The sequence below is a fragment of the Acomys minous genome (assembly GCF_964271855.1).
Source record: "Acomys minous genome assembly, chromosome: 4".
In the NCBI taxonomy this organism is placed as follows: Eukaryota; Metazoa; Chordata; class Mammalia; order Rodentia; family Muridae; genus Acomys; species Acomys minous.
In genome coordinates this window covers 93752647-93763688 of record NC_140486.1, presented here as the reverse complement: position 1 = coordinate 93763688, position 11042 = coordinate 93752647, and the positions used below count along the sequence as shown (strand labels likewise).

Genomic DNA, 11042 nt, shown 5'->3' with positions numbered 1-11042 from the left:
GGGATGGGAAAGCCAGCCGGGGAAGCCTGCAGCCTGTGCTCTGCATCAGAGAACCCACATTCGCTCAGAGCACCCCTTTCTCTGTCTGGTACACAACATGCTAACAATGTAAAGAAAATCAGTTTTGCCTTTAAGGCTTTGAGGTGTGTGTGTGTGTGTGCGTGTGTGTGTGTGTGTGTGTGTGTGTGTGTGTGTGTGTGTGTATGATGGTCCTTTACATACAACCCCATATTACTCTGAGAATTAAATAAATTTGATTGGTATTGAAAACAGCTTATGGGAAGTAATTTGCACTCAACTGTAATTTAAAGTGACACTGAATTTATGTGGTCAAACGCCCATGCCTGACAGCACAGAGACAGGGTGTCTCACTTCATTCCAGTATCTTTGCTATTTAAGTTTTGTTGGGTGTGAACATTCAAGGTGATGACCGAACCTTTATTTTGAAAAGTCTATATTCCAAACAACACTCAGTTTGACAAGAAGGAGACTGTGTCTGATTGCCAAGGTAATGCTACTAGGTGATTGGGGAGACCATATAAGGGCAATTAGTCATTGTATGTTTAACATACAATGTTATTCTTACAAATAACACACACAGATTTTTGAACCATTGAGATATAATCTATATATCATTAATTCATCTTGTTCTATTCTGTGATTCTAAGATGTGTACAGAAATGTAATAGGTATCACTCATCATTTATAATCACTACCCTTTCTTATGCCCAAGCCCTAAGCAACCACTAATCCAGATTCTATTTCTATGTTTATTTGACAGTTTGAAAACATTTCACATAAATTGAACCATATGATGTGTGTGTATGTGTGTGTGTGTGTGTGTGTGTGTGACTTTTTTCTGTGTGCAAAATCTACCCATTTTGCTCTTCTTCGTTGCCAAATAGCTTTCCAATGTATAGGCACAGCACACTTTCATTCAGCAGTTGATAAGCCTTCAAGTTCTTTCCCATTTCAAACAACACAGCTGGTGCAGCTGACTGTGTGAGTGCAAGTTTTTATTTATTTTCCGTTAAAGGCCTTAAAGTGGACTTGCTGTTACTTACAGTATGCAAACCTTTTCAACAACCAACGAACTATACTCCAAAGTGACTGCATTGTTTTCCATTCTCACTAACAATGAATGTGCAAAATCTCAGTGCTCCAACCAGCATTTGCTGCTATCTTATTGTGCCCATTCTAGCCAACAAGAAATCCTAAATTATTTGGGGTTTGATTTGTAATCTCTACTGACCAACGACACTGAGTATCTTTCCAAATTTGCTTGCTTACTACCTGTATAACTTTTAAAGTGAAATATTAATTTAAAACTCCTACCCACTTTTTATTATAAACTAATACTAGCTTGAGATTTTTTTTTCCTGAGACAAGGTTTCTCTGTGTAGCCTTGGCTGTCTTGAACTTGCTTTGTAGACCAGGCTGGCCTCAAAATCACAGACATATGCTTACCTCTTTCTCCAGGAGTGTTGAGGTTTTAGGCTTTTTCTTTTGTAATAACCTAGGCTTAAATCTTTAATTCATTATATGACTTGAACATATATTTGCCAACTGTGGCTTATTTTGGTGACTTTCCTAGTGGCTAATATTGAAACACTGCTGTGTTTCGTTTTGTTTTGTTACAATTCTGCTTCTCTTATACCTTTGCGTTTTTATTCTCATATCTAACCCTTGTGTGAAATTTGAAGACATATTATATCTGGATTAGCAGAGAAGGATCTGGGCTCTGGACTACTTTAGCCGCTATTGTTTCAGAGTCAAGCAGGAGTTTGCAACAGACCTAAGGACCTCTCTCTCTCTCTCTGTAGATTGTGCCCCTAAGAGCTCTTCTACCCGCTGTAGGCTTAGTTTTTTCAAAATATACTTTATTTTGGGTTCTTAAACACTTCAACTTCACTTCTAACCCACTAACCGGAGGAAGGGGAGAAAGAATGTTAATAGGAAAATAAAGGTTGTGGACCTGTTTAGATGTAGTTTCTTGGGCTAGTTTCACTCTGTGTTGTTAGGATACCAGCAGCCCAGGGCAATAGCCAACATCGAACAGTAACAGAAATCTGTGGAGGTGGCGTGATCCAGCAGGAATAGCCAGGCTCTGCCGAATCTGTGGCACGAGTCACTGAAAGCAGCCAGACTTGTCAGGAGTACCACGAGAAGTTCTCTGGAACTTTTCTCTCCCTGAAAGGAAGACCAGCAAAGTGCGGCACTGAGTGGCGTGGCGAAAGCATTGTCCCACTGTCCATGGTTTTACTTACAGTTCTTTCACCCAGCACACACTGGCTCATCTGTCTGCTCCCAGCAAAGCACCACACCCCCCCTTCCAAGAGATCTTCCAGAAAAACATCTCGTAACACAACTGCATCTTCAACGAAAACCAGAAACTTCCACTTCAACCCACCTCCGTCACCACAGCACTGGAGACCAAGCTCACAGGAAATGAAGGCAAGGCATCTTAATTTGTTTGTTTCAGGACTCTCTTCTTCCCTAAAAGTACAAAACCTAGTGGCGTGGAATAAATACTCATGGAGAGGCTTTTGAAAGAACAAATGAAGAATTTTACACCTGAGTACTATATTTACTTTGTTTCACTTCCCTTCTCCCCCAGCCAACCCCTCCCTTGTCCCTTATCTGCTCAGTCTTCTTGCCTGACCACAAGTCAGTAGCAGGATGAGAACCAAACTTGTCACAAAGTGGGTTTCAAACATGGCAGTGCTGCTGAGAATGCCCTGGGGTGACAGCTGGGCCTCACCCAGGCCAGGTGCTCACTGAGTAAGCAGAAGGAATTTTAAAAGGTAACTAGAAACCTCGACTTTGAATTCCTCAGAAATCTCACGTTCCTGTTTGCCACAAAAGCCAGTGTTTCCCTCCTCTGCCTCAGCAGTCAGCTGAGGTGGGCAAAGGGCATCTGCCTCTCAGTTAACCCAGCCTGTGTCAGTTGCTCTCGCCCACAGGCCACCTCCTTCTGCTACCTGCCCTGATAAAACTGACAAGGACTCGGCTCACTTTGGCAACCTAGGCAGTTTGTCCTACAATAAAGTGTCTCCCGCCTACAGGGTGGTGCAGTTCACTGGTTTTGCTGTGCTAGCCAACACAAACTTCAACTTGGCATCCATAGGCTATAATCTCATGACAGACACAAAAAGAATGAAATAAACCTATATGGCCAGATGCCATTGTAACGATTTTAAAAATATGTAATGAGACATCTTCTCTATGTTTTTGCTTTGGTTGTACTTGATGCTTTTATAGACGTTTCTGGTCATTGAGGAACCACCTGCTCCATCTCACACCACAGGTCACAAACCCACAAGCCAATAAGGCCATGGGAAATCGTTCTCTACCACCCGCTACCAATATTCTACTCCACTGTGCTGGTCTCTCTCCTTTACCACCATGACTTCCCCAGAGCCCCTGCTTTATCTATTTCTCCCTAAATAAGTCTCTTTATACACTGCAGCCAAGATAATACTCTTAAAGGTCTATTTATCTTTATTTTATATGGACAAGTGTCTCCCTTGCATGTATGCTCATGTAACACACACATACCTCGTACCTGTGAGAGCTAGCAGATCATGCTGGACTGCTCACAGACTGGAGTTGCAGATGGTTGTGAGCAGGCATTCGGGTGCAGAGGGCTCAACCCATAGTCTCTGCAAAAAGCAATGAACACTCTTAAGTTCTGAGTCATCTCTCCAACCCTATTACAGTTTAAATCAGGTCTTGTTGTGGCACCTCTTGGTCCAAGGCATTTGGAATGATATTCAAATCCTTTACCATGCCCTGTAAGACCCAGCACTACCTAGCCTGAGCCAATACATCTTCTAGTCGGACAAGTGTGGTCATTCCTGTTTCTGAAATGTGGTCAGCAATTGTTCACCGCTGCACCTCTGCTTTTGGGCATCTGGAAAGTTCTTGACTGGAGTTTTGCTTTCATTTCAATAGTTGTATATTTCTAGGGAATTCCCATAGCATTCTTTGTGTTAGCTGAGATACCGCCCCATGAGCAATACCATGTCATTAACCACAGACTATATATATATGCACACACCTGTTTGTTTGCCAGCTTTTACAACTTTCTATCTAAATTCTTCAAATATCAAATTTATTGAGAACTAGAACTTTTTTTGAGATAAGGTTTCTCTGTGTAGCCTTGGCTGTCCTGGACTCGCTCTGTAGATCATGCTGGCCTGGAACTCACAGTGATTCACCTGTACCTGCCTCCCAAGTGCTGCAATGAAAGGATTGTGTCACCAAGCCCAGCCAAGAAATAGAACGTTTTTTTCTTCACTAATATTTGTACCCTCTTCACTTAGAAAAATACCAGACACCTAGGTATTTGGTAGCTATCACCTGAAAGGAGAAATACATGAACACTAAGACAGAAGCTAATGTGCAGTGTTGTATCTGTATAATCTATGAACTTCATATAGCTCCACGTACATATTGCTCCACGTACAAAGTATGAGGTAAATCCCATTACCCTATCAATTTCTACTTAGAGTCTTTTCACAACCTGTAAAACACCACACATTTAATAGCATTTTAATTAGAACTCTAATTGCACCGACACTCAGGTCATTCAATGGTTAAGAATGTAAAAGCTGTAAGGAGAGTTTATTTCGTTTTTCTGTGTGTTATTGTTTGTCTCCATGTTGTTTCAAATTTGAAGATCATACACTATCCTAAGACAGTGAAAGTTGTATGTGGGCATGAAAATGCTGGGGGCCTGGTCATGCAAATAGCATCTGCGTGTTTGGGAGCCACAAGATAATAGATAGGGACTAAATGTTCGATTAAATTAATTTTCTCTTGTTTTCATTTCTTTTAAAGGAGAAAGCATTGGGCCATGAAAACAGAACACGGATATGAAGACATCTGCTTCCATGGAAAGACCCCAGCTTGCTTTAGAACATTTCAAAGGATACACACTTTGGATATCTGACAGATTTCCTTTCAAGATATTTTCAACAAGTCTGGCGCTGCCATAATCTCTCTTACTAAAGTCTGATTATTTTAAGAAATAATTCTACTTTTAAAGATATTGTATGACATGTTCTCTAGGCATGAAGTACCACACTTTCTTTGGATTTAAGTATACAGTGTCACTGATATATAATTACTGTCATCCTATCTTATGGCTTTTTAAACAGTCCTGCATCTCTGTCCAATAAAATGGGCAATCTTATATTAGATACTAGAAGTTTAAAATCTACTAGAAGTCAGAACTGTTCTTATGTGACTTTGAAAAGTAGGATGCCACTGAGTAAATTTATTATAACTTTACAAATAGTCTCATCCATATCACAATCTATTCACTTAGGCAAATCACCCCATACTTCAGCAGAAAAACAATGTGATGTTTTCTAAGTGAAGAAAGATAATAGTTTCCATGATGCATGAGGCAATGGACATAATCACATAACATAAACCAGAGCATCACCAAGGCTGAGCACTCGTAATAAAAACCACAATAAGGTTACCTTCTGGTGAATGAGAAAGGAATTTTGTAGCTATGTTATATCAGCAAGTATCATTTTACATGGATCAAACTATAAAATTATTTTAACTGTGAGTATCCTCATCTATGACACAATTCTTCCGTCAACCCTTACCTGTTGTGTCATCTGTCAGATTCATAGGTTTGTGCTGTGCTGTGCTGTGGATTAAAACCCTTGAAAGAAAGCATCTTAAGTTATCTGTGAAAAATCCCATTCTCAATAGATAGGGGTTTGGTGTCCCTGGGAAGATGACATGTGCCCAACTAGACACATTCTTAATCTGCTACTATATTTTGGATATTGAGTGTCTCACCAAGTCACATGTGTAAAAGATTTGGTTGCTCATCTATGGCTGTATTTCCAGGCACTGAACCTTTTAGGAGGTGATCCAAGAGGAAAGAGCTTAGGTCACTGGGGGAGGAGGAAACTGTATACGAAGGATGTTCTGGTTAACTTGACACAACCTATTACCTGGGAAAGAGTCTCATAGAGGAATTGTCCATACTGCATTGGATGTGAGTATGCAACTGACTTAGGAAGACCCTGCCCATTCTTTCCTGGGCATTGGGTTATGAGCCTTAAAAGAGCAGGGACATCAAGTGAAGTAAGTAAACAATAAAGCAGACAGCATATGGGCACTCATTTCTTTCTGCTCCTGACTGTGAATGCCACAAGTTGCTGCTACACTGACTTTCCAGCGATACACTGCAACTTGAAATTGTGAGCTAAAAGAAAAGCCTTCTCCCCTATGCTGTATTTAGTCAAGATATTTTACCACATAAATATAAACGAAACAGGTAAAATTAATGTTGGAAATGCAGTTTTTCCTTGTTGGCTTCTTAACTATCGCTCATCCATACACTGTGCCACCACTGAATCAAAGCCAAGTGGCAAAACAAACACATACTAAAATTTCTAAAACCAAAGTAAGGCACTTTTTCCCCTTAAGTTAGGTATCTGTTTATCCGCAACGATGAGATGCTGACTGCTCTGAGGCTACTCAGATATCAAAACCTCACTAAGGAACTTGTGGGGGATGATAGCTATGCAGGGAGAAGATGAGCTCCTCAAGAATGTACAACATTTCTTTAAGAGCTTAGAAGTAAACTTTATTCCTCCAAAGATAACTGTAGAAATGACAGTCCCCATCAGTGTGCCGGAAGGATGGCCTGTGATTCATGTTCTCCAGAGGGAAACAGGAAAGCATCTGTACCACACGCACAGAGCATCGTCCTTCCAGCTTCTGAGCCCTGAGGTGCGAACTCCCTGAAAATAATGGCCAGCGTGGATGGAATGAACTAATATTTCCATCACAGCCAACTCTGTTCTTAGAAATACAATCATTTCACTCCTCAGTATTTGACTTTGTGCTCCATGGTCAACATATGTGATGGTATAGATCTTCAAACATGACTGTCTAACTAGGTTTCTGCACCAAACATCCTTTATTTATAATGCAGCCTTTCTAATCCTTCGCTCCTATGCCTTCTTCATACTGGGTCTAAATCTGAAGATCTCTGTGGGTTCAAGGGCACTGTGGTCTACAAAGCAAGTCCAGGAGAGCTGAGGCTCAAAAGAGAAATCCTTTCTCGAAAAACAGAGAGAGAGAGAGAGAGAGAGAGAGAGAGAGAGAGAGAGAGAGAGAGAGAGAAAGGGAGAGAGAGAGAGAGAGAGAGAGAGAGAGAGACAGAGACAGAGAGAGAGACAGAGAGACAGAGAGACAGAGACAGAGAGAGGGACAGAGACAGAGAGAGACAGACAGACAGACAGACAGACAGAGACAGAGACAGAGACAGAGACGTATGTTGGCAGAGGAAGGCAGATTTCTGTGGGTTCAAGGGCACCGTGTTCTACAAAGCAAGTCCAGGAGAGCTGAGGCTCAAAAGAGAAATCCTTTCTCGAAAAACAGAGAGAGGGAGAGAAAGGGGGAGAGAGAGAGAGAGAGAGAGAGAGAGAGAGAGAGAGAGACAGACAGACAGACAGACAGACAGACAGACAGACAGACAGACACAGACACAGACACAGGCACAGGCACAGACATAGACACAGAGGAGATGAAACCATATAAGGGAATTTTGGAGTTGGGCATGTGGCATTACCATCAACCCATGATAGAGCAAACTATTATTGACCTTACCTGCGATTCAAAGTCGTTGCTTTGGAAAAGCTTCAAGTTCCCCTAGCACCGTGAGGGAATGTCCTTGCTCACTATTTACTAACCACCTGAGACCAGGTGCCCCATGAGAGAGGTCATAGCTCCACAGCGGAGCAGAGCACAATTTGTGCAGCAACCCGTGGCGAAACACTGCAACAGAGGTAGGTGAGGCTCTGCCCGCCTAACCCCTAGACAGCGCTCTGGTCCCATGCAGTGGCTGGCAGCTCAGACTTGCCCTTATCCTCACAGATTCTCACAGATGCCTCTGTGTCGTCTTAGAGGCCGCTTCTGGAAAGTTGCTGGAGCCTGTTGGCTCACTGCGGTCCTGCAGTCTGGAGTGGAAGAACAGAGACACTTGCGTGCGGTGATCTGACTTAACCAAGGGAGACTGACAGGCCAAGGGACAGATTTTATCTTGCTTCCCGTTTTGGGCAGACAATCCTTGCAAAGCTTCTTTGGAAAATTAGGTCTTATTTTTGTTGGCTGGTTTGTTACTTTGGCTTCTTTCTTTGTTTGCCCCCAAGTAGTGCCGGGGACGGCACTATAATACCAATTGTTTCCTGGTCTTACTTTCTCTGAAACTCTATTTTAGCTTCCCAGGAGCAGACCCGAATGACCTCCCCACATCCAATCCCCTTCCCAAACTGTCTTCCAAGAAATCCACACCAGGAGACACAGCCTTGCTACTGTGCTAGATCTCAGCGATTTATAAAAGGGGCAGGTTAAGGAATGGGATGCGGTAGTTGGCTTCCGGTTGATGATCAGTAGACTTTGTTTCTACCTGCATCATTTCTTAAAGGCAGTAAAACAACATTTGAGTACCGCGCTTTATTTATCTGGGTTTTTTTTAGTGGTATTCATGTTTAATGCGCAGGGTTAGCATCTTGTTGTATTCTCATCTAAATGCTATACAGTCAAGGAAACACATTGGTCGTAGGTAGATCATTGTCACCATGCACTGAGCAGGAATAGGTTCTGAGTTCATTAAATGTTAAGAAATAGAGGAAATGGTGATTTAAAGACATTTTCATAGGAGAGCTTACATGCTGCACTATGCAGTGACAGTTGGAGAATGAAAGCAGGTTGCAGGCAAAATATTATTTTTCTAATTAAAAAATAATAGAATGCAAGATGTTAGCATTTTGCAATTTTTATTCAGTACTTTATATGTATATTTATTTTTAGGGGCTATAATACTTACCAACTAGATTCCTATAAGAGTATCTTTGCTATAGTTACTTACATATATACCACATATACACTAATGTGATATTAAATATTTTTCTACTTCTGAAGTTTTTGTAATAAATAAAGAAGAAAATGAAAAAATACTCAGCCCCATTGGGTAGACAGTATGTCAGATATATAAGGATATATTTGAAATTCATCTCATATTAGATCATATATGTGTATTATATTCAATATACAATAGGTTTGTCTAAAAATAATATATAAGAAACAATTGTAGAAAAATAGCCATCCTCAGAAAAGAGCAATCTTAATACTAATTTGTAATTACATCCTTATCCCTGCAAATAATTAATAGCATTAGAAATGTATGGCATCCTTTGGCTAATTTCAGATGTTTGGGAGACACAGAAGAAAACTGCCACATACATGTGATAGCCATGTGCCTGTGACAGTCATGTGCCTGTGACAGCCATGTGCCTGTGGTAGCTGTGTGCCTGTGAAAGCCATGTGCCTGTGACAGCCATGTGCCTGTCTTTCTAATAAACATTTATTTGTTTGTTTGTTTGTTTGTTTGAGACAGGGTTTCTCTGTGTAGCCTTGACTGTCTTGGACTTGCTTTGTAAACCAGGCTAGTCTCGAACTCACATGCTTCTTCTTTCCCAAGTGCTGGGATTGCAGGTGTGCACCACCATACCCAGCTTTGGTAAACAGTTTCTAAAGAATCAGTATTACTTTATAGTATCAACTGCTCAAAATAATTTAATCCAAACTTAAACAAATTGCTACTTTGAGATATCAACTTTGGTTTCATTTTTATTTGGATATATATTTTCTCAATACGGTGACATCAAACATTGTCTATAACCACCTCACAACAGCAGAAACCTCTGTCTACAAAGGTCACCCGAGCACCACAGCCCTTGAAACAGCTCTACACACGGTCAGTCATTCTTTGTATGCACGCTCAATCTTCTCACCACGTTGCTACACAAAATCATTTGTTTATTGCGGAGGAAATATTTAGAGAGCCTGCTATTATGCATGTCTGGGGAAAAATAACCTGGAGAAAAGTTAATCAGCATTTAGGGGGCACACTTCGGAGATTTTTTTTCTCTTTCATTCCTTGACTTCTCCCCTTCTCTTTTCTCTCATCCTTTCCTCCTTTTCTCTCCTCTCCTCTTCTCATCTCCTCTCCTTTCCCCTCTAACTCTTCTCATTTCTCCTCTGGTTTTTTTTTTTTTTAATAAAATCATTTTTTCCTTGGCCTGTTTTTGGAGGAACATGCAAAGTCTACTCTACAGAGCGTCACGAGCCTGTGCTCCTGGCTGTTGGCTTGCGTGGAGTTCCGGCCCAGCCAGAAACCTTCCCATGAAGCAGCTGTGGCAAGAATTAAGAGGACATCAAACTCTCGAACAAGCTACACTCCTGCAGATTTGGGAAGAAACAAGACACTCCAACATTCCTTCTCTGGTTTCCTTGGCCACACGACCAACAACTCTATAATACTATGGATCTCTTTTTTTGTTTGTTTGTTTGTTTGTTTTTGTTTTTTAACCCTTCAGGATGTCAAGTGAATGGAAACTTCCTGGAGGAAAATTTGCAACCTACTAGGTGGGCTGGCATATGTTAAAATGAGTGACACACAGCATTATGACCTTTCCCACAGTCAAGGAAGGAGGTCGGGGAATGAGCTCCCGGCAAGGAAACCATGTACAAATTCCACCTTGACAGCAATGAGTTTTTTTTAAAAAAGAGACTCACTGTGGCACTTTACAGAGATGAATTACATCAAAAAATCACAAACATCCCAAGCAAGGACCGTGTTAAACTACCCTCAGCAAAATCCATCAAATATATTTTTTTAAAGGGAGAAAAATTCCAAACCACGGTTGTATATAATCACATAATCGAAATGACAGAAACCAGCCAACTGCCATTACATCGTGTGTACCCAAATTGAAGAAGGGGTTCAGAATATTATATTGGACATTTTTTTCAAACTTCTACTGCAAAGATAATCATTCAAATAATTTTTGTATTCAAACCACTGAGAAAATTATGCACAGAGCATTGGTTGGGGTCCTAGCCAAATCACCCATAGAACAGCATGTTCACAGCTGATATAAGAGGGGGAAAGTGACACTATATAAGCTGGAAGAACAAAGTCCTAACCTTGAGGCAGTCCC

At 41.1% G+C, this 11042-nt stretch overlaps 1 long non-coding RNA gene across 4 annotated transcripts; it reads right to left on the bottom strand.

Moving 5' to 3' along the window:
- Positions 1-465: 465 nt before the first annotated feature.
- Positions 466-7926, bottom strand: LOC311595983. 4 transcript variants are annotated; one of them, XR_014778641.1, is made up of 4 exons: positions 7648-7926; positions 3559-3662; positions 2268-2496; positions 466-2190 (listed from the first exon to the last, which is right to left on the bottom strand). It is a non-coding gene; the product is annotated as an uncharacterized lncRNA (long non-coding RNA). The 4 variants fall into 4 exon arrangements; XR_014778642.1 differs by lacking the exon at positions 7648-7926 and having other exon boundaries at positions 3559-3724; XR_014778643.1 differs by lacking the exon at positions 7648-7926 and having other exon boundaries at positions 2411-2496; positions 3559-3724.
- Between the last annotated feature and the right edge of the window lie 3116 nt (positions 7927-11042).